Below are 19020 nucleotides of genomic sequence, written 5' to 3' on the forward strand. Positions count from 1 at the left end.
TTAAATATTTATTGAATGCATGAATAGAGTGTGGGCGTGGCCTTCCAGGCTCTCCACAGACTGGTCTAGACAAGACCCTCCAGCCCTAACTCACTCTGTCCCTGCCCGCTCCCCAGCCACCCTAACCAGATTCACAGCTCACCTGTCCCCAAGGGCCCCTTGGCATTGCCTCACTTCTGCTCACCACCCCTTATCTCTGGAAAGTCCTTCCTTTCATTTCTCCCTGATATAACATGCCTCTTTCAAGACTCAGCTCAAAATTCACCCATCTGCCAGGCTCCAGTTGTGCAGCTCTGGCACCCTGGAGTGCTGCATCTGGGACAGTGCCTGTGTCTGCCTTGTGTTCAGTGAGAGGTGGCGTCAGTGCTGGGAGGAAGGAAGCTGTGAAAGACCCTGCTCAGCAGCCTCCTTGCCCTGCAACCTTTATTTTTTCACTTGTGCTGAGCTCCAGTCTGATTTACCCGTGGGTGTTGGTAACGACAGCAATGTAACTTTTGTCTTCCGAGGTAAGTCCTACCAAGTTCTTCCCAGACTGCCTCTCTTCGCGTTTTGCTTTCTGACACTTCCAACAGCACCAAGAGGCCATTTGCTTGTCCCTGCCTTCCATGCTGACTCACTTCCCTGACCAGCCAGAATGTCTCCTCAACTTGGATTCAAATGATTTTTTTTACCATATCCAAGACCAGCACTTCCTGGTCCTGGTGACTGATCCTGGGATTGGGTCTGAGGGGGATAAGGTTTCTGCCTGGAGTGTGTTCAGAATATTAAATGTTTTGTGAAATCCTGCAGTAAGAACACCTGTTTAATATCATTAAGCCATCACATATATCTTCAACGACAAAACTGGCTTTTCCCTCACAGGGTACCTATTAGTGCCCTGAAAAATTACAATTCTGCAAAGTATAATTGTACAATATTTTCCTGGGTGACATAGGTACGCAAGAATATTGTGAAATAAGTCAAGGAATGAGCTGCTGAGAGCATCAGGATGCAGGCATATACAGACATGGGGAAACAGCAGCACAAAAACGCTAGATGACAGTCCCCTCTGCTGTGTGCTCTGCACATCAAGAAGAATTCCCATAATCCTTCCAGAGCTCCTATGAGGAAAGTGCTGTTATCACCAGGCTCATTCTACAAGTGGGCAAACAAGACACAAACCCCAGAGTCTGTCTTTAGGGGGTCTGCTCTTTGTCACTGCGCGTTGGTGATGCATGCCACGTGAACCTCTAACTCAGTTTTTGTTTTGGTCCCAGGGATTGAACCCAGGGGCACTTAACCAGTGAGCCACAACCTTAGCCCTTTTAATTTTTATTTTGAGACACAGGTCTCACTGAGTTGCGTAGAGTTTTACTAAGTTGCTGAGGCTGACTTTGAACTTGTGATCCCCCCGCCTGGGCCTCCTGGGATGACAGGCGTGCGCCACCGTGCCTGGAAGCTAGTGCTCACGGTGCAACCGCTGTGCAGCGAGCACTTTAGAATCATCTCATCTAAGGTTCTCTGTAACCTTATGATGCAGGAACTTCATAATTTCAAATCACCTTAGTAGTGAGCAGTTTGTCTCCATGTTCCTTTCTATTCATGGTAGTGCTCAGACATGGTGTGGGGACCCATTAGCACACTTCTGACCACTTGTTAAGGCTTCTGCATGGCTACTCCTTTGCAGCAATTCCTTCAAGAGGCTGCGGGAAAAGATCCTTCCTGGGGACTGCTTGTAGCACAGAAGCAGCTTCTGTGTTGGGAGAGAGAGAAGGCACTTTGCCAAGGGCACACATCCATCAAGGCAGCTTGTCTTTCCTCTTTCTAACAAGCCTGTGAAACCAGGAATAAAGGACTAAAAGGGTCTGGCTGCCAATACAGGTGAGAGTCCTTGATTATCAACGACTCATCAAGAAAGAAGGTGGGGCTTGATGGTGGAAGCCCTGTTGTGCTCTGAGAAAGGAACCCAGCAGCCTCAAAGTTGGAGCTTTCTGGAAGCTGCACTAGGCATCCTCCTCTCCCAAAGCACAAAGACACGTACTGGACAGATAGAGCAGGGACAAAAGGAGCACCCTTTCCCCTCCCTTAGAAGGATAATAGTGACAGAAGCCAGGATGGCCAAGTCAGGGCTGAGAGTGCTATGGTTTGGGTTCAGTTTCTCTCCCACAGGGCCACGTGCTGGAAGTCTGCTCCTCCATGTGAGGTACGGAGAGTTGGAGGGAGTTTTAAGAGGTGGGGCCATCTGGTTGTCATGGCACAAACCCAGCTCAGGAGGCTGAGACAGGAGGATCACGACTTCAAAGTCAGCCTCAGCAACGGCAAGGTGCTAAGCTACTCAGTGAGACCCTCCCTGTCTCTAAATAAAATACAAAATAAGACTGGGGATGTGGCTTAGTGGTTCAGTGCCCTGAGTTCGATTCCCCATACTCCCCCGCAAAAAAGAGGTGGGGCCCAGTGGGAGGTGATTAGGCCATGGGGGCCTCATCTGGGGAGGGATGCATGCCCCGCTCCTGAGTGTGGGTGGGTTAGTTCCTGGACTTGATTAGATCTGCACATGGGAGTTGTTATAAAGGTGGCCTGGCACCTCCGCTCAGTATCTCTTTCCCATGTCACCCACTTGCTGGTGACACTGCTGCTGTGTGGTGCCATCCCTTGTGTCATGACACAGCATGAGGCCCTGGCCTGAGTGTGAACTCTGAGCCTCCGAAACTGTGAGCCCAAAACGACCTCTTTGTTTTGTCCTTCTCAAGTTAGAGTAACACGAAATGGACTGAGAGACTATCTCAGAGTCTCTCTGGGTCTGTGTCCTCAGCACTGAGGAGCCTGGAGCCTGGAGCCTGGTGTCTAAGTGGCCAGTCCACCCCCAGAGTAGCTGTGGAGGGGCACGGGTTTGCATGGCTCAAATGGGCCCATGAAGTGGGTAGCGGACCAGGGCCGCCTGGCCGGCCAGTCATCATTCTAGGCTTCTTTCTTGGCTGATATGTCTCCATCAAAATCAGCAAACTCTTTCTCAGCTGAGAAATGAAGTTATCTGAGATTCCTTGGCAAGTCACTGAACTAGGAAGATGGAGGCGAGAGTGAAATCTGGAAAATTCTACCACTTCCACCATACGTTGCTAGATATCTGTATCTATGGAGCTCATGTTTCTGGGAAAGGCCCTGAGGGAAAACCTTGGAGACTGAGTCTCCTTTTGAGAGAGACCTGGGCCTGCAGATGCATCTTAGTGAAATTGGGCTCAATCCAGAGCGGTCTTGGTAGGTTTGGAGACACCCATGAGAGTGAGAAAAAGCTTGGGCTGTGAAGCCAGTCAGGCAGGTCTGAATGGTGGTTCCACTGCTTCCTTATGTGCCCTTTTTGAACCTTGGGGTTTTTTGCTATACAATTCACATATTATTAATAATTCCTAGAGTGGTTTTAAAGATCAAATGAAGCATATCGTATGGACTCTGTAAACTAAAGTGCTCTAAAGTATAAGTTGATATAATTATGAGCTCACTTTTGCTTAAATCAGATCACCTAGATTAAGCCCCTGGAACTCCCGACTCTAGTAGAAACCTGTGCTTTCAACAGTCATTCAAATGTTGGCTGTAAAAGCTGCCTGCCTCTCAATAACCTAATACATATTTATTAGGTGACTGGACTCTTGGTGGGGTTCCAATAGTGTCTGATTGGAGCTATCACTAATACAGAGTTGTAATGTGCACAGTGGTCCCTAGGAAGTTGGAGACAGCTTCTTAGGGTTAGAACCACCTTAGTGACAGATCATTAGACAAACCTCCAAACACACCATCTCTCTGAAATAAAGTAAATTGCAAGGATGCAATCCCAGAGCTTCAAACTGGAAATCTTTTTTTTGTACCAGGGACTGAACCTAGGGGCACTCAACCACTGAGCTACATCCTCAACCCCGTTTTTTATGTTTTATTTAGAGATAGGGTCTCACTGATTTGCTTAGGACCTCACTAAGTTGTTGAGGCTGACTTTGAATTTGTACTCCTGCCTCAGCCTCCTGAACCACTGGGATTACAGGTGTGAACCGCTGTACCCACCTCAAACTGGAAATCTAAATGGTACCAGGACCCCCAGGAATGGTTGTGCCCTGGAACCCCCTCTTGGAAGGGGGGCATCTTTAAAGCATACTCATCATAGATTTGTATACTGATTAAGACCATATTGTGGCAGATGGCAGTCAAGTGTCTTGGAGGAAAGCAACCTTTGTTTCTCATTTACCAGTGATGCTATATGGGCTCACCCAACTCTGCCCTAACTCTCGGCTTCTCACAGAGGCAGAGGTGCCTGATTTGAGCCCATTTCTTTTTGCCACTGTCTTCAGGGAGGAGGAAGAGTGTGGGTATGGTCTTGCTCAGGAAGAGAGCCCTGGTGACAGTCATCTGGGCTGCTGGGCCTGAAACAATTAGCTTATACGAAAGGCAAACTAAGAATCCCCTAGCTTCTCTTTGAATCTTCTGGCTGGTCTTGTTTTTACACTGTTTTTCTTATTTCTTTTCAAATGAAATTTTCAAACAGCAGGAGAGCATTCCTTTGGAAAGTTGATTTAAAAGAGCAAAGGCTCCTTCTCTCACCATCTGCTCCTCTAGGTTGAAGTATTTAAGGTTCAATGTCAGTCCAAAGCCAGGCCTTCCCTGAAGCTTCCGGACTGGTGAGAAATCTCCAGGTCTTCCTGGAAAGGAAGTTGGGGTCATGCTGAAGTCATGCCACCACCCCAGGAAGGGGACTTCTTGGGATTGGCCACCTGTAGGGAAGAAGGCCTTTTCAACCTCAAGTGCACACAACCCCATTCCCCCTCTCCCAACTTTGTTTCTTTTCTTATTTGGCACCATGAAGCCTGGGTGCCCTGGCAAATGTGTTGTATTCCTCTTGGCTCCATGCCAGGCCCTGGAGGAGGCAGTGCAGGTGACTCACTGAGTCCAGTTCCTGCAATTCTAGGCCGGGCTTCTTTCTCTAGGACATGTGAGGCACTGCCCTGAACTTGCTCCCACCACTCTTTAGATTGGGGACCGTCTCTTCCCATCATCATCTCTAGCACTTAGCACAACACTGGCATGTAGGGGGCACTCAGAAAATAAGTGTAGAATCAACTGAACACATGATTCGATTTACATGGGTGTATGTGTTTCACATCAAGTTTCTCCAGAAAAACAGAACCAATAAGATTAGAGAAATAGATAGATTTCATTGTATTTATTGGATCACATAATTGTGGGGACTGGCAAATCTAAAATCTGTAGAGAGGCAGCCAGCCAGGATATTCAGGCAGGAGTTGATGCTGTGGACTTGAGTCAGAATTTCTTTGTCTCTTGTTTTTGCTTAAAAGGCCTTTAACTGAATGAGGGCCACCTGCATTGTCAAGGGTAATCTTGACTTAAAGTCAACTGATTGTAGCTGTTGCTAACATTTACAAAATACCTTCACAGAAATACCTAGGTGCTTTTGATTAAATGACTGGGTACGATAGCCTACTCAAGTTGACACATAAAACTAGCCATCACATCCTGTGTCAAATTATGTTCATAGAAACAGCCACCACAACTACCATCACAAAAATCCATGACAAACAGACACTTGGCAACAAAGGCCCCTTCCAGCTAGGGGCCCTCAGCACTCAAAACCAAACACTAGCCACACTGCCTGCCCTCAGGGAGATGACCCTCTGGCCAGAGAGACAGTCCAGACTGGCAGGAGAATGACAAATGGTGTGATGAATAACATGATGAAGATGTGCATGAAACTTGCTGACTGCCATTTAGAACTGGGTGGCCTCGAAGTGGTCAGAATGACCTTGGTAACCTGAGAGGGGTCTGAGATCAGCCAGACTAATATTGAAACCTTAGCCTCCCTTTGGGGAGAGTTTTAAATACGTTAGATAAATGGACTGTGAAATGACCCAAAGGTCTTATGCCAGCAAATGTCAAAACACCCAGGCAGTCCTGGTACTAAGGGAAGGACATTCTCCTCGCTGCCCATGGCTTCTGAAAGCCAACCACACACCCCCCATACGTCCCACGTTTGCCATGAAGTCGTCTAGGAAACCAATGCCCGGTCTGTTGCCTTACCTATGATAAACAAGGCCCCAGGTTTGGCCCCAGGCTTGGTCCCACAACATTGCCACACTGTACCCCGTTTCCCTTCCCAGAAGGTGGGAGCGGGCTGTAGGCATCTGCTTACTTCAGTGGTGCTGATGCCTTTTATAATGCACATGCTTTTCTGTGTTCTGTCCAGCAGCATCCGGTTGAACTGAAGACGGGGCTCAGTATATTTAGTTTGCAGATGCATTGCTAACACTACGTGGTATTGTAAATTGATCTCTGGTTCCGTGCATAGAAACATCAAGGTCGTACAAATAGATGCCACCATCCCTGCGATTCCTCTGCCAAGCCAGGCAGTCAGACCCTATGACAAACCTCCTAGACTGGGGTTGGAGTCTAATGTTAAATCTGCTGCTTAATCTTGTGGAAGCAGACAAGATACTCAGAGTAAAGGTTCTTGTGGGTAAAGAAAAGTATCAGGGGTGTTGAGGTGTCATGTTTAGAGTCAATATCTGCCAGGTAAGAAAACTGTCTAAACTCTGAGACCTGCAGTCTGGGAAGGGTCTGGAAAGGCCCACCATAAACCTCCCATGGGATCTCAGGAGTGTGGGATGGGGAGGGGGCATAGAGAAACCTGTATTTTTTTACTTTCTAAGTGTATATATTGCTTAACTTTGATACACTGAGTATATATTACTTGTGTAATTAAAAAAATTTAAAAACAAGCTAGGCATAGTGGCACACACCTGTAATTGTAGTGACTCAGGAGGCTGAGGCAGGAGGATCTCAAGTTCCTGGTCAGCCTCAGAAACTTAGGGAGGCCCTAACTAACTTAAGGAGACCCTGTCTCAAAATTTAAAAAAAGCAAAAAGGACTGGGATATAGCTCAGTGGTAGTATGCCCTGGGTTCAAGTTCCAGTACCTAAATAAATAAATAAATATTAAAAGCTAAATTGCTTTTTAGGATAATCAGTTACTTAACCCTGTAACAACAATAGCACATGAGGTTCAGGGGACATGACAAGTGAGTACCCTCCACCCAGGGAACATACATCTGTGAGAGCAGATTATAGGTGACTTCCATCTTATGTTTCTTGCTGTGAATTTTTTAAGTGCTACCTATCCAGAGCAATCCATTCAGAGCAGAGTCAGCCATGGGAGATCTCTGTACTAGGAAGTCCCATGACCACACCTAAACCTGGTGGTGGTAGGAGATGATGTCCATGTTGAGAGTTTACTTGCCAACCCAGACCAAGCTGAGGACTGACACACAGTTTAATTATCATGCAGAGCTGCAGCTGGAGGCGGCTGGAGTGAGTTGGCATCTGCTTTTGCTGAGTGCAATTTCTGCAAATAATTAACCACCAGAACTCTTGATTCTCTCTAATTAATGAAGAGGAAGGCTGGAATCTTCAAAGTCCACAAATGTCATGCTGCCATTGTGTCAGGATTGATCTCCTTTGTTCTAGACCGAAGAGCATGCCTCTCCTGCCTCTCCTAATTCTTTATAAATTGAATTTTTCTATTACTAGTTGTGACAGCTAAGGAACATGACTTCAGAAATTCACCCGCAGTTCATGCCAGTATTAGAAGCCTGAAGAATAATAATTTTTAAAAAGAACCATAATGGAACAAGCTTTCTGTCTCTGACCCAGAATTAATCATAGTGAAGAGACACCTACTGAAAGGAGGGCCGTTAATTAGCTCTAATGGATCTTGCTAGGTGGAGTCTGAATTACTGGGAAGTCTGCAACCAGGGGAGGAGGAGACTTCCTTTTCTCTCTCCACCTCCATGTGATGCTGAAATGGAATATGATGGGACTTTGCTTCCAGGGGACAGGGAGTCATGATGGGGCTGTAGGAGAGCTGGGTTCCTTGGAAGATGCTGGTAATTAGCCTCCCAGCGTAACAATCCTGAATATGCAGGGAAAAGTTCAGTGATTGTTTTCAGTACAAATGGCTTGTCTTTGGGATCTCATCTGAGCAGGTAATGAAACCCACCACCCAGAAGCCAAGTGGAACCCTGTTAAATCCTAGGTCAGATCATGTCACTCTGCACCAAGCTTCCCTAATAAGAATGCAAACTTTATACATGAGTCTGTGAGAGCCAATCTATCTGCCCACTGCTTCCTCTAATGTCTCCTTTCCCCTACTACCCTCAACTCCATTCCAGACACAACATTCAGACTTCCTTGTATTCCACTGATGTTCCAAATGTGTTCCTACCTCAGGACCTTTGCACAGGCTTTGTGGTCTCTCTCTAGTACCATTTTCCAGATATCTATTTGGTTTACTTTTTCTCTTCCTTTAAGATTTTGCTCAATGTTACCTTCTTAATGACCCACTATGTAAAATAGAACCCTTTACCCATTCCTCTTACCCTGCTACATTTTTTTTGTGATTACTTCCTTACATACCGTATAATTTTCTTGTTTTGTTAAATCTTGGTCTGCTCCACCTCCCACTAGAGTATAAGCTCCATAAGAACAAAGATTCCTGTCTGTTTGTTCGTGGGTGTATTCCCAGCATCTAGACGGTGCCAGCTCAATAAATATTTGTAGAGTCAATGAATCCATTAGCACACTTGGAGAGTTTGCTGGTATGTGTGAAGCCTGCATGTGCCCATCCAACACGGCTGCTCAAACATCTTATGGAGGCCGAGGTGCGAGCCGTTCCTTTTGCTTTCTCAAGTGTCTGGAGGAAGTGCTGCTGGCTCTGTTAGCTGCCAAATGTTAATAATTAAAGCAAACAGTGTATCAGAGTTAAATATTATTTGGGGTGTTTCTTTCCCAGTGGCTTCTGGTAGGAAGAAACTAGTACAAGATGGATCAAGAAGGAGGCCATGGCTGGGCATGGTGGTACATGCCTGTAATCCTGGCAGCTCTGGAGGCTGAAGCAGGAGGATTGAGAGTTCAAAGCCAGCCTCATCAACTCGGTGAGACCCTGTCTCAAAATAAATTTAAAAAGGACTGTAGATGTGGCTTAGTGGTTAAGCACCCCTGGGTTCAATTCCTGGTACCAAAAAACATAAAAAAAGAAGATGCCATTATAGGAAGACTTTGTTGCCATTATAGAAAGAATCTTTTTTTTTTTTTTTTTTTTTTCGTATTTTTTGTCCCTAATGGTGCTTGCTCTTTGTCTCTGAGCTCCTAAGTTTGCAGAGAATGGAAGGTCTTGAGAGAGCATGCAGCAGAAATCATGGCAGTAGTTTGGTGGGGGCAGGTCCTCGGAGTGAGTCAACAGGGACCCTACTGAAAAAGAAGCATTCCTAGGCACCTAGGGGAGAAGTAAATACGCTGAGGACACAGGGCCAGGCCCACAGTGGGAGGGTCAGGCAAGCAGTTGCAGGAAAGCCCACGGCCTCTGCCATCTCCATGGGTTGTTTCTAAACAATGAGGCCATGGATTCCTCTTCTAGTCTTTCCATTGAGGAAGTCTGTGGAGTCCTGCTGGATCCATGACCTGCCAGGGTTTAGGGAGATGGTCACAGTGTAGACAGACCAGAGCTCTGGGAAGTGGATAGGTCCCACATTCCACTCACTGGATCTGTACCTCATATCAATCCGGGCCTCAGCTCCAAGGGCCTGGATGGAGGGGAAGCACGTATGCATTTGATGAAGTCGAGAAGCCCTGGAGTGAGTCATGGCACATCCATTCCAGGCTGCTTCTGTAGCTGCTGGCTGAGGGGCTTTGGTCACTCATCTCCTTCCACCATGCTTCTGCTATGGTTTGAATATGGTTTGTCCCAGGCAAACCTCATGTGGAATGTAATTACCAATGCAATGGTACTGCAAGTTGCTGAGTTAGGTCAGGGGGATTCCACCTTTGTGGAAGGATTCACGTTGTTCCTGAGCAAGCCGGTCATTATCACAAGAGTGGTTGTTGTAAAGTGGGTCAGCACCTCTGTTCCTTTCTTCTCTTGCACTTGTGCCAGTTTCCCTTTCTGACATATATGAATAGCATGGGGCCCTTGCCAGAAGATAAGCAGATGTTGACAACATGCTCTTGGACTTCCAGAACTGTGAGCCAAACAAACAAACAAAAAAGCCCCTATTTTCTTTATAAGTTACCCAGTATCAGGTATTCTATTATAGCAACAGAAAACAGACTAAAACAGTTTCTCACTTAGTCTTAATACTATTCAAACTTATTTTACATTTGCTCTTCTGAATAACTGTTTCTTGATGTTAGAGAAAAAGGAGAGGCCCAGAGAGGGCAAGGTACTTGTCTGAGGTTACATCGTTATTAAAACATAGGCCTGGGACCTGCACTCTCTGCAATTCCAGTTTTTGTCCATACTGCCCTTCAGGTCAGAATAATACCCACCCTATTTTCTTCTGGGAGTTACAGATAAACTGTTCTTAAGTTTATAGTCCATTAAGTTGCCTTCCCAACTTAGAGGATGCTCAGAGGTCATAGATGAGAACATGGGCGGTTTCATGGGGGTAAAAGCATGAGTTATTGTGTTTTTTTACATATTCTAAATTCAAATTCCAAGACTGACATTTAAAGCATCTCTCCAAAGCCAAGTTCGGCATAGTGTTCTGGTTCTAAATAGCAAAATTGACCTTCCCTCCTAGACTCATCCTCTAAATTATTCTGAAGATTCTTCCTCCACACTGCCCCCGACAACCCACCTGAAGCCGCCTCCAGGACACTCTTTGCTGATTTACAACCGCAATCTTGCTAAAAGGAATGGAAAAAAGCCAGGCTGAGTTTCTGTGAGACAGAATTACTGGCATGAAATATCAACATCGCTACGACTTGGCTGTGACTGACTGGCTGCATCGCTGCAAACTGCCCCCCCACCCCATTTCACTGAAATAGGTCATTTGTTGGAAAACTGAGGAAGCCTTGTTCCCCAATCCCGGTCTCCCAAAGAATGAAGGAAGAAGGCGGCGACTGCTACTTAGCATTGCTTGAATATGGCTCCTACAGCCAGCCTTGGACCAGGAAGCCTTTTCTTGTTGGGTTTCCATGTCAGCGGTTTGTCTTTGATGAGTGTCTGTGACTGCTGTGTGCAGAGCCCTTCTGTTTCCTGCCTTTCCAGAAGGAATAAAGACGACGAGGCAGAATGCAAGCAGTGAGCTCCAGCTGTCACCGGTTAAGATGCGACGATTAACTGTGAATTAGCCATTTGGCTGAGGCAAAATATTATCTAAATGAAGGAGATCTCCTTCCCTTGGATTTATTCTCTTCCGAAACCTTGATCCAAGCTATCATGCATCAATCAAATATTTATTGATAACCCTCTCATTTTGCCCAAAGTGCAGAGTGCAGTAAAAAACAAAACCTTACCAGTTACTCAAGACTTAACTTGGGGGGAAAAACGGAATTTGTTCATCAAGAGCAGAAAACTCAGATGACGGTGAGGGTTACACCGGCAGTGTGAAGGGGTCAATGAAACTGTTCTATTGCGGCATCTTAAGGTATATTTTTTCCCCTACAAAGAAACATCTTCCTTAAGTCAGGTGCGGTGGCACATTCCTGTGATCCCAGCAATTAGGAGGCTGAGACAGGAGGATCACAAGTTTGAGGCCAGCCTCAGCAAGTTAGTGAGACTCTGTCTCAAAAAAATAAAAAGGGATGGGGATGTGGCTAATGGTAAAGTGTCCCTGGGTTTAATCTGTGCTATTAGAAATAAAATAAAATAAAATAAAATAAAATAAAAAATGAAAGTAAAACACATCTTCCTCATATATTTAACGTACAGGAATATTCTCTCCTCCAGAATCAGAGCTTGCTGACCTAGCTGTAGTTTTCACGTTTTTTTATTTTTTATAGAAACCAGAGTATCTTTCTCCGTTCTTCTGTGTGATAGGGTGAGCGCCTGGGCAAATGGCAGCCAACGCGTGGGTGTAGTGTGAAGAGACCACTGGAAGCGAGAAGGGGTTGAGGGCCGTGTCTGTTTGGAGCACTGGTGGCTGTGGGTGGAGCAGCTGCTTACGGCTCGCCACGCTGCTCGGTGGCCGAGTGAGAACAGGCCCAGCAGCGCTGCTTCGCCATCTTCTGAACTGAGATGGTTCCCCAAACGCGTCTCCAGCCACCTTGCCCTTGCGCTCTGTAGATCTCTCTGCATTTTTCTCCGATTTCCAATTCCCTCAAGGGGATGGGCTGTTGATCACTGGAAGCTAAACATTTCCCCCCATCTGTGTGCTCTCAGCTCTGCATGTGGCTGCTTCCTAGGTCATCAGAGGACAGAGAACCCCTTCCGATGGGCTGCTCGAGCTTAGGCAGAATGTAAGGCACCCATGCCTGAGTACTGATTTTTTTTTTTTTAATAATTTTTTAGTTGTAGATGGACACAGTGACTTTATTTATTTTTATGTGGTCCTGAGGATCAAACCAATGCCTCACACAGGTGAGGCAAAGGCTCTACCACTGACTTGCAACCCCCCACCTTTCATTTTTAATGGAATATTACTCTTTAATGAATAAGCTTTTCCTATCACATAGGTGGCAATAGGGACAGACCTCAAATGATAAGACAAAGATGCCAGATGTAAAGACCACACATAATCTAGGATATAGCTAACTCAAAGTACCTTCTAACAAAGGCAAAGTGATGGATAAAAAAAATCAGTCTGTGATGTCTTTGTGTGTAAGACGAATCTCCTGTAAATAATACAAGAGATGGGTCTTATTATTATTATTTTTCTGTTTACGTTTTGGTTTTATTTCATACTTCTCTCCTTTTTTATATCACAGGTAAAAAACAACTCAGGGATTTTACCAGGGTCTCCTGTTTTTGTTTTTAATTTTTACAGACTGCATTTTGATTCATTGTATACAAATGGGGTACATCTTTTCATTTCTATGGTTGTGCATGATGTAGATTCATACCATTTGTGTAATCATACATGTACATAGGGTAATGATATCTGTCTCATTCCACCATTTTTCATAACTCCCCTCTCATTTCCCTCTATGTAATCTACAGTTCCTTCATTCTTCTCTCACCCTCTACCCACTTACCCCCACCGTATATTATCATTCGCTTATCAGGGAAAACATTTGGCCTTTGGTTTTTTTGGATTGGCTTATTTCACTTAGCATGATATTCTCCAATTCCATCCATTTGTCTGCAAATGCCATAATTTTATTCTTCTTTATGGCTGAGTAATAGTCCATTGTATATTTATACCAGTTTCTTTATCCATTCATCTGTTGAAGGGCATCTAGGTTAGTTTCACAATCTAACTATTGTGAATTGAGCTGCTATAAACATTGATATGGTTGCATTACTGTAGTATGCTAATTTAAAGTCCTTTGGGTATAAACTGAGGAGTGGGATAACTGGGTGAAAAGGCGGGTCCATTCCAAGTTTTCTGAGGAATCTCCAAACTGCTTTCCAGAGGGGCTGCACCAATTTTTTTTTTTAACCAGCGATTGAACACAGGGGCTCTTAACCACTAAGCCACATCCCCAGCCCTTGTTAAATATTTTATTTAGAGTCAGGGTCTTGCTATATTGCTTAGGGACTTGCTAAGTTGCTGAGGCTGGCTTTGAACTTGTGATCCTACTGCCTCAGCCTCCTGAGCTGCTGGAATTACAGGTATGTGCCACCACATCTGGCTCTGAGTGTTGATTATTAAGAAAAGCAGAGGGATCTTACCAAGTGACATGCAGGCTACATATAGATAACCTTGAGAAGGTCTCTAAGGTAGATTGCAAACGGGCCCATATTCCTGCTTCTCTGTATTCCTCTTTGCCATCCTCCTACCAAAAAGTCTATTTCTCCATTCCTTGATTCTGAATTTGACTGGGTGACTTGTTTCAACCACCAGGACACTAGCAAACACGGTATAGGTAGGGACTTGAAAAGCACTGGAAAACTGAGGCTCACCCACTCCTGCTGCACTAGACCCATGGGACTACCAGGAAATAAGCTCAAGCCAACCCGTGAGGAGGCCACACAGAGGGGAGTACACTTCAGAGAGCCCCTCAACCTCAGACGTGGGAATGATGCTCCGTCTAGACCACCATGTGGCCCAGAGGGGACCGTCAGAAGAACCACTCAGCAGAACACAGTCCAGATTGTCAACACGCACGCTTGCAAACTAGTAGATGTCACTGTTTGAAATCAAACAAAACTACCACATGCCACACTGTCAATCCAGTTGAAGGTCAGATCCTGCCACAGTTATCAGCGTGCTCCAGGCTGAGTAAATGATGACCACAGACACCCTGCATACGGGTACCGTCCCAGTTTCCCCCTTCTGCAGCCCCAGGCAGCCCTGGGCCTGTTTGCCTATGATAAAAAGGACTGGGAATCATTAAACAGGAAATTCAAGGTAGGAACTGAGCTGGTTATTGATCTCCAAGTCAGAGTTTTCAGGTTTAGCGGATAACCAGTTGGGGAATTTGCATAAACAGAGTACAAATATTAAAGGAGGAGAGGTAGCCTGAAGGCACACTGTTTGAGCCAGGCATGGTGTACGTCTCAATTTTAATAGACCCTTTGTTTCCCAAGTCTTCCAGAATTGCGCAGTTGGCGTAGGGCAGCAAACCCTGACCCTCTTTGTTCTTGCCTCTTCTTCTCTGATCTAATTCCCTTGTCCCCAAGACTTTTGAACTTCATGTTTCGGTACATAAATTGGTTTTCCTGAAGTGAATGAGGCCTAGATTACTACTCTGCTTGGAACCTGGCGAATCAATTTCCTTTTAGTGAGAGGCAGAGTTGAAAGTGCGAAGTGTATTCACATTAGGTTTTCTTCAATGCTACTGACTGATTTGAGATTTCTGTTTTGATTAATACAACAAAATTTAATTACTACTAGTTTTGGTATGGTTCTCGATGTCATGAACACAAAAATTAGTACTAAGTTCCTATAGTAAGAGCCCCATGGCCCAGAGGGCATCAAAATGGAGAGACTAGCCAAATGTCAGGGAAGACTCCATCAATAAGTCATGTTCGAAATGAAACGTGAAGAAGAGTGGAACATCACTAGGCAGATCTGGTGACACGAAAGAGCACAATGGGGCTGGAGGTCAGTAAATACTCAGTCTGGTCAAAGCATAGGATATATTTACGTGGCAAGGGACACGTGGAAAGAAGGTGCAGAGGAAATGGTAATAGATGAAGCTGGAAGAGTGAGCAGGAATCTCCAGATCTCAAATAGTTCTGAATACATGATTTAAACATGTCCTCCAAAAATCACTTATTAACTGAGTACTCTACCAAATATGGGTTCTAAGAGGTGGTACCTTTAGGGTGGATTAATGCCATCATTGTGGGAGTGGGCTCACTGTCGCAAGAGTGTGTGCTTTTGAAAGGATGCGTTTGGTCCCCCTTTTGCCTCTCTCTGACCCTTTCTTGCTTTTCTGTCATGGGATAACATTGCAGGGACACCCTGACCAGACTGTAGCTCCTTGATCTTGGACTTCTAACTGGAAGCCAATACATTACATTCAGTTTTTTTCTTTTTTTAATTAACCAGTCTGTGGTATTCTGCTGTAGCAGCATTAATGAACCACGACACAAGGGAGTTTAAAGATGGGGAATCTTACAGGTGATAGAAACCATCGAAGGAGTTTAAACAGAAGAGAGAAACATTCTGATTTGTAATTCTCAAGGTAACCAACTGCTACTTGTGTGTTTGGCATTAGAGGCAGGATGGTGAGCGTGGTGCTCTTACGGCAGTCCAGGAAGAATGGATGAACTTCAAGGACAGTGCACATGGAAGAGGACAGGGTCAATTTCAGATCCTTGCAAATCTGAGTGGATAAGGGCTGGTGATGGTCGGAGGTTGGGAGTTGACTGGAGAGAAGGCGGCCGCTAAATAAATCTGAAGTTTCTTGTTTAGGCACTCACTTGAAGTAATTTGATGGAGCAGATTTCTATGAGTGGATAAACTCTGTTGTTCCATAAAACGATTCATTTTAATATTATGACTTGCCATATCTACAACTCTGCAGTGGGTATTATGAAGGAGAGGAGTGGCCAGTGAATAGAAAAGATAATGGTTGAGAATAGCATAAAAGTGAATGCCAGCAGCCTCAAGGACTTTTGGGAACTCCAACCAAAAATAGCAGTCTGGGCTGGACTGGCTGGATTGACAGGCCCATGCACTGTGGCTAGGTGTGGGCACCACGGCTGAGAGCAGGCCGGGTGGATCCCCAGATGACCTTGGCCTATAGATAGCTCTCACAATCAGCTGTGGCTGATTTCCAAAGTGGCAGCAATAGCAGCTGACTGCTTATAAGTATATTTCTTTCTCTGTAAAGAAAAAGTGCTCACAAGTCATGTATTTCCCAAGTGATTATTGCTTCTGGTTTGTCTAAAGGCTTTCAGGACTGAAAATATACCTTTGGTTTCTGTAAGGTCATTAAAAAATTAATCACCTTTTTCATGAGTCAAAATATCTTGAACCTCTTGGGTAAACTTAGAAGAATCGAAGTGTAAGTTCTACCCCTGGGAAATATGTCAAAGAAATGCCTGCTTATGTGCTTTAGTTCATTAGAGTATCTTTTTCCCTTGTACAGAGCACAATAAAAGTAAATTAGAACACAAGAATTCAAAGGTAGAGAAGGAACATAACCCTAACAACCAGATTAGAAGTAAATGCCCCCTTTGGGGAACTGAGATTGGAATACGAGATTCCACTAAGTTGAGACTTTCAGGTAAAAAATTTGTGCAGTCACCTAGAGATCAGGTCAAAATAACTAAAGGTAAGTTTGCTTTAGTATATGATATCTGGGGAAAATACTGAGAGATTGCAAAAAAAACCCCAACAACCCTATTTTGTTTGTAAAATGAATTTTAGATACTGTACTTCGTCTTGGAAACACTAGAGGGCGTAAGTCAGAGGGAAAAGCCTACAAAGGGAACTAGGAGGGGAGAATCTGAGGAAGGCTTTTTTTGCATTTCACTCTGGCACAAAATTTTACTTAGGAAGACACTGATATTTATACTGTGATCAAGTGACTTTATAGTGGAAATTCAGTATTAAAAACTTTATGATCTCCAGGACCTGTTCAGAATCCACAACAGTAAAGGACAACTATTTCTCTCTGACTAGAATATATGTTCTGTCCATTTTAAACATTTTGGGAGCCAACACAATACAGCTCTCTGAGTCTTTAATTTTAAAGGATACATTATTTGGATGAATAACCTTTCACAGAGAGTGGATTTTTTTTTTTTACAGCGCGGGTCATACTTATAGTTCTCACGGTGAATAGTAATGACACCAGGCGTTTCAGACACTTGTAGGGGTAAAATATACTCTCTGTAGATAACCTGGATCCAAAGTCGTACCCTCTCCATTTCCTCCATGATCCTCATGTACTATCTCTACATTAAAACACCAGTGTGCAATTCAGAAACACTTAACTGGCCTAATGTCATGCACATGTCAATGAGAACTGATATTTAATTTTCTTGTTTAAATTCCCAGTTCCTCAGTCCCTTTGTGCCTCTTGAAAATGCCAAAAGAATTAATGAAGGCTAGAGTGTCATCACAAATTTTTTTAATGAACAATTAATTACTATAACCAGATACAAATATCTTAAAATCTCAACAAGAGATTATACACCTAATTATTAAAACATTTTAATGAGTAATAAACTAATATATCTATGAGAGATTGTCCTTAAACCACAGCAGACTTTTGAAACACAGCTGATAAAAGCATGTACGACTCCAAATGTAGGAAAAGTCACAATAAAGCATGCTAAGTTAATAAGGATCTGCCCTTTACAAACCTTGGGGTCAGACTCACCTGTACGTTAATGCCAAAAGAGTAGAAATGACATTATGAACTCCCGAAGGCAGAGTCTGTTGGAAACAAACAATGACCCTGATAAGAAACACTCAGTTCCCCAATTTGGACTTGCGTTCGTTAGCCATGCATGATCCTACTTACCTCTCAGGGAAGAACCTCTAATTTCAGAAAGTGCTGACATGCATTACTGCACCCGTTAGCAAAAGTCTTTGGCAGAAATGCCATTTATCCTTGTTGTGGTAATGAACAGATTTAAAACATTCTGGTGTCACCATTCCTGAAAAAGCACAGTCACTTGAATATTTCTTCCACAGGCATAGTGAAATATTTCACGAAGGCACATGGGTGTAGAGCACTATGGAGCGATATTGCTGGTGAATGACAGAACGTCTGTTTGATTTACATGAAGCCCCAAGTGCTCATATGAGAATAGGTTAGGTTTAGATTGACGAGCAAATGTGTAGCCAGACTTCTGGCTGACAAATGGCAGAGCTATGCCAGCGCACTCGCTTCTCTGGACAGAGACCAAAAGTGGAACAGGAGGATCAAGTTCACTCCATAAAGGACATCCAAACCCGGAGGACGGCAGGGTGGCGAGGGCAGTAAGCACAAGTAGATGTTAATTCCCCAAAATGGTATGGGTGAGTTTGCAACTGAGCTGGCATCCAAGCCAGTGACCAAACCCTTACCAAGCATTGCCATTTCCCGAGTGCGTTTGTGCTGACATTTCCTCAGAAGGATCCTGGTGTGTCCAAGATAATTCTATTTTATTGGCAGCTTAGGTTTAAAGTCACTAACCTCTAAAAATGGCCTATTTGGGTAAATCGGAAACTGAAATAACAACTGATAAGATTAGTATTAAAAATGGTGCCAAGCATTAAACGATCCAGATTGAATTAGGTTTATTTTGGCTGGGCACAAGTGAGAACAGAAACATCCACACAGCATTTGTTAAGGTTGAATTTTTAGACCACACTCTTCTTCCTAGGTTAATGCTGAAAGTTTAGGACTTTGGGTCTGCCTTCAAGGAAGTGGCAAGATAGTAAGGACAGGTGCTGTTCATTGAATTTCTGTGGTGTGCCAGGCATCCTGCTTGGTACTGAATGTGTATTATCTCATTTAATTCATACCACCATGCCATGGGGTAGGGGTTATGGTCTTTGCTTTATAGAGGAACTTCAGCTTCAGAGACCTTAGTTGACCTTCCAAAGCTGCACACTAGTAAGGGCCCAAGTCAGGATATGAACTCCAGTGATTTCAAAGCCCT

At 44.3% G+C, this 19020-nt stretch overlaps 1 protein-coding gene across 14 annotated transcripts in view; it reads right to left on the bottom strand.

Annotated features, from left to right (window-relative positions):
- Itgb6 (integrin subunit beta 6) overlaps window positions 1-18185 on the bottom strand; it is a 121132-nt gene extending 102947 nt beyond the window's left edge. For 5 of the 14 annotated variants that reach the window (XM_047544407.1, XM_047544417.1, XM_047544409.1 and 2 more), the window contains exons 1-3: window positions 17895-18183; window positions 17751-17806; window positions 4564-4733 (exon numbers count right to left, since the gene is read on the bottom strand). The gene's annotated coding sequence lies outside the window, so the exon portion shown is untranslated. Of the gene's footprint in view, window positions 1-4563; window positions 4734-17750; window positions 17807-17894 lie in introns of all 14 variants that reach the window. The other 9 variants (XM_047544410.1, XM_047544406.1, XM_047544405.1 and 6 more) reach the window with 5 other exon arrangements.
- Window positions 18186-19020: the final 835 nt, after the last annotated feature.

This window comes from Sciurus carolinensis, chromosome 3 (assembly GCF_902686445.1).
Source record: "Sciurus carolinensis chromosome 3, mSciCar1.2, whole genome shotgun sequence".
In the NCBI taxonomy this organism is placed as follows: Eukaryota; Metazoa; Chordata; class Mammalia; order Rodentia; family Sciuridae; genus Sciurus; species Sciurus carolinensis.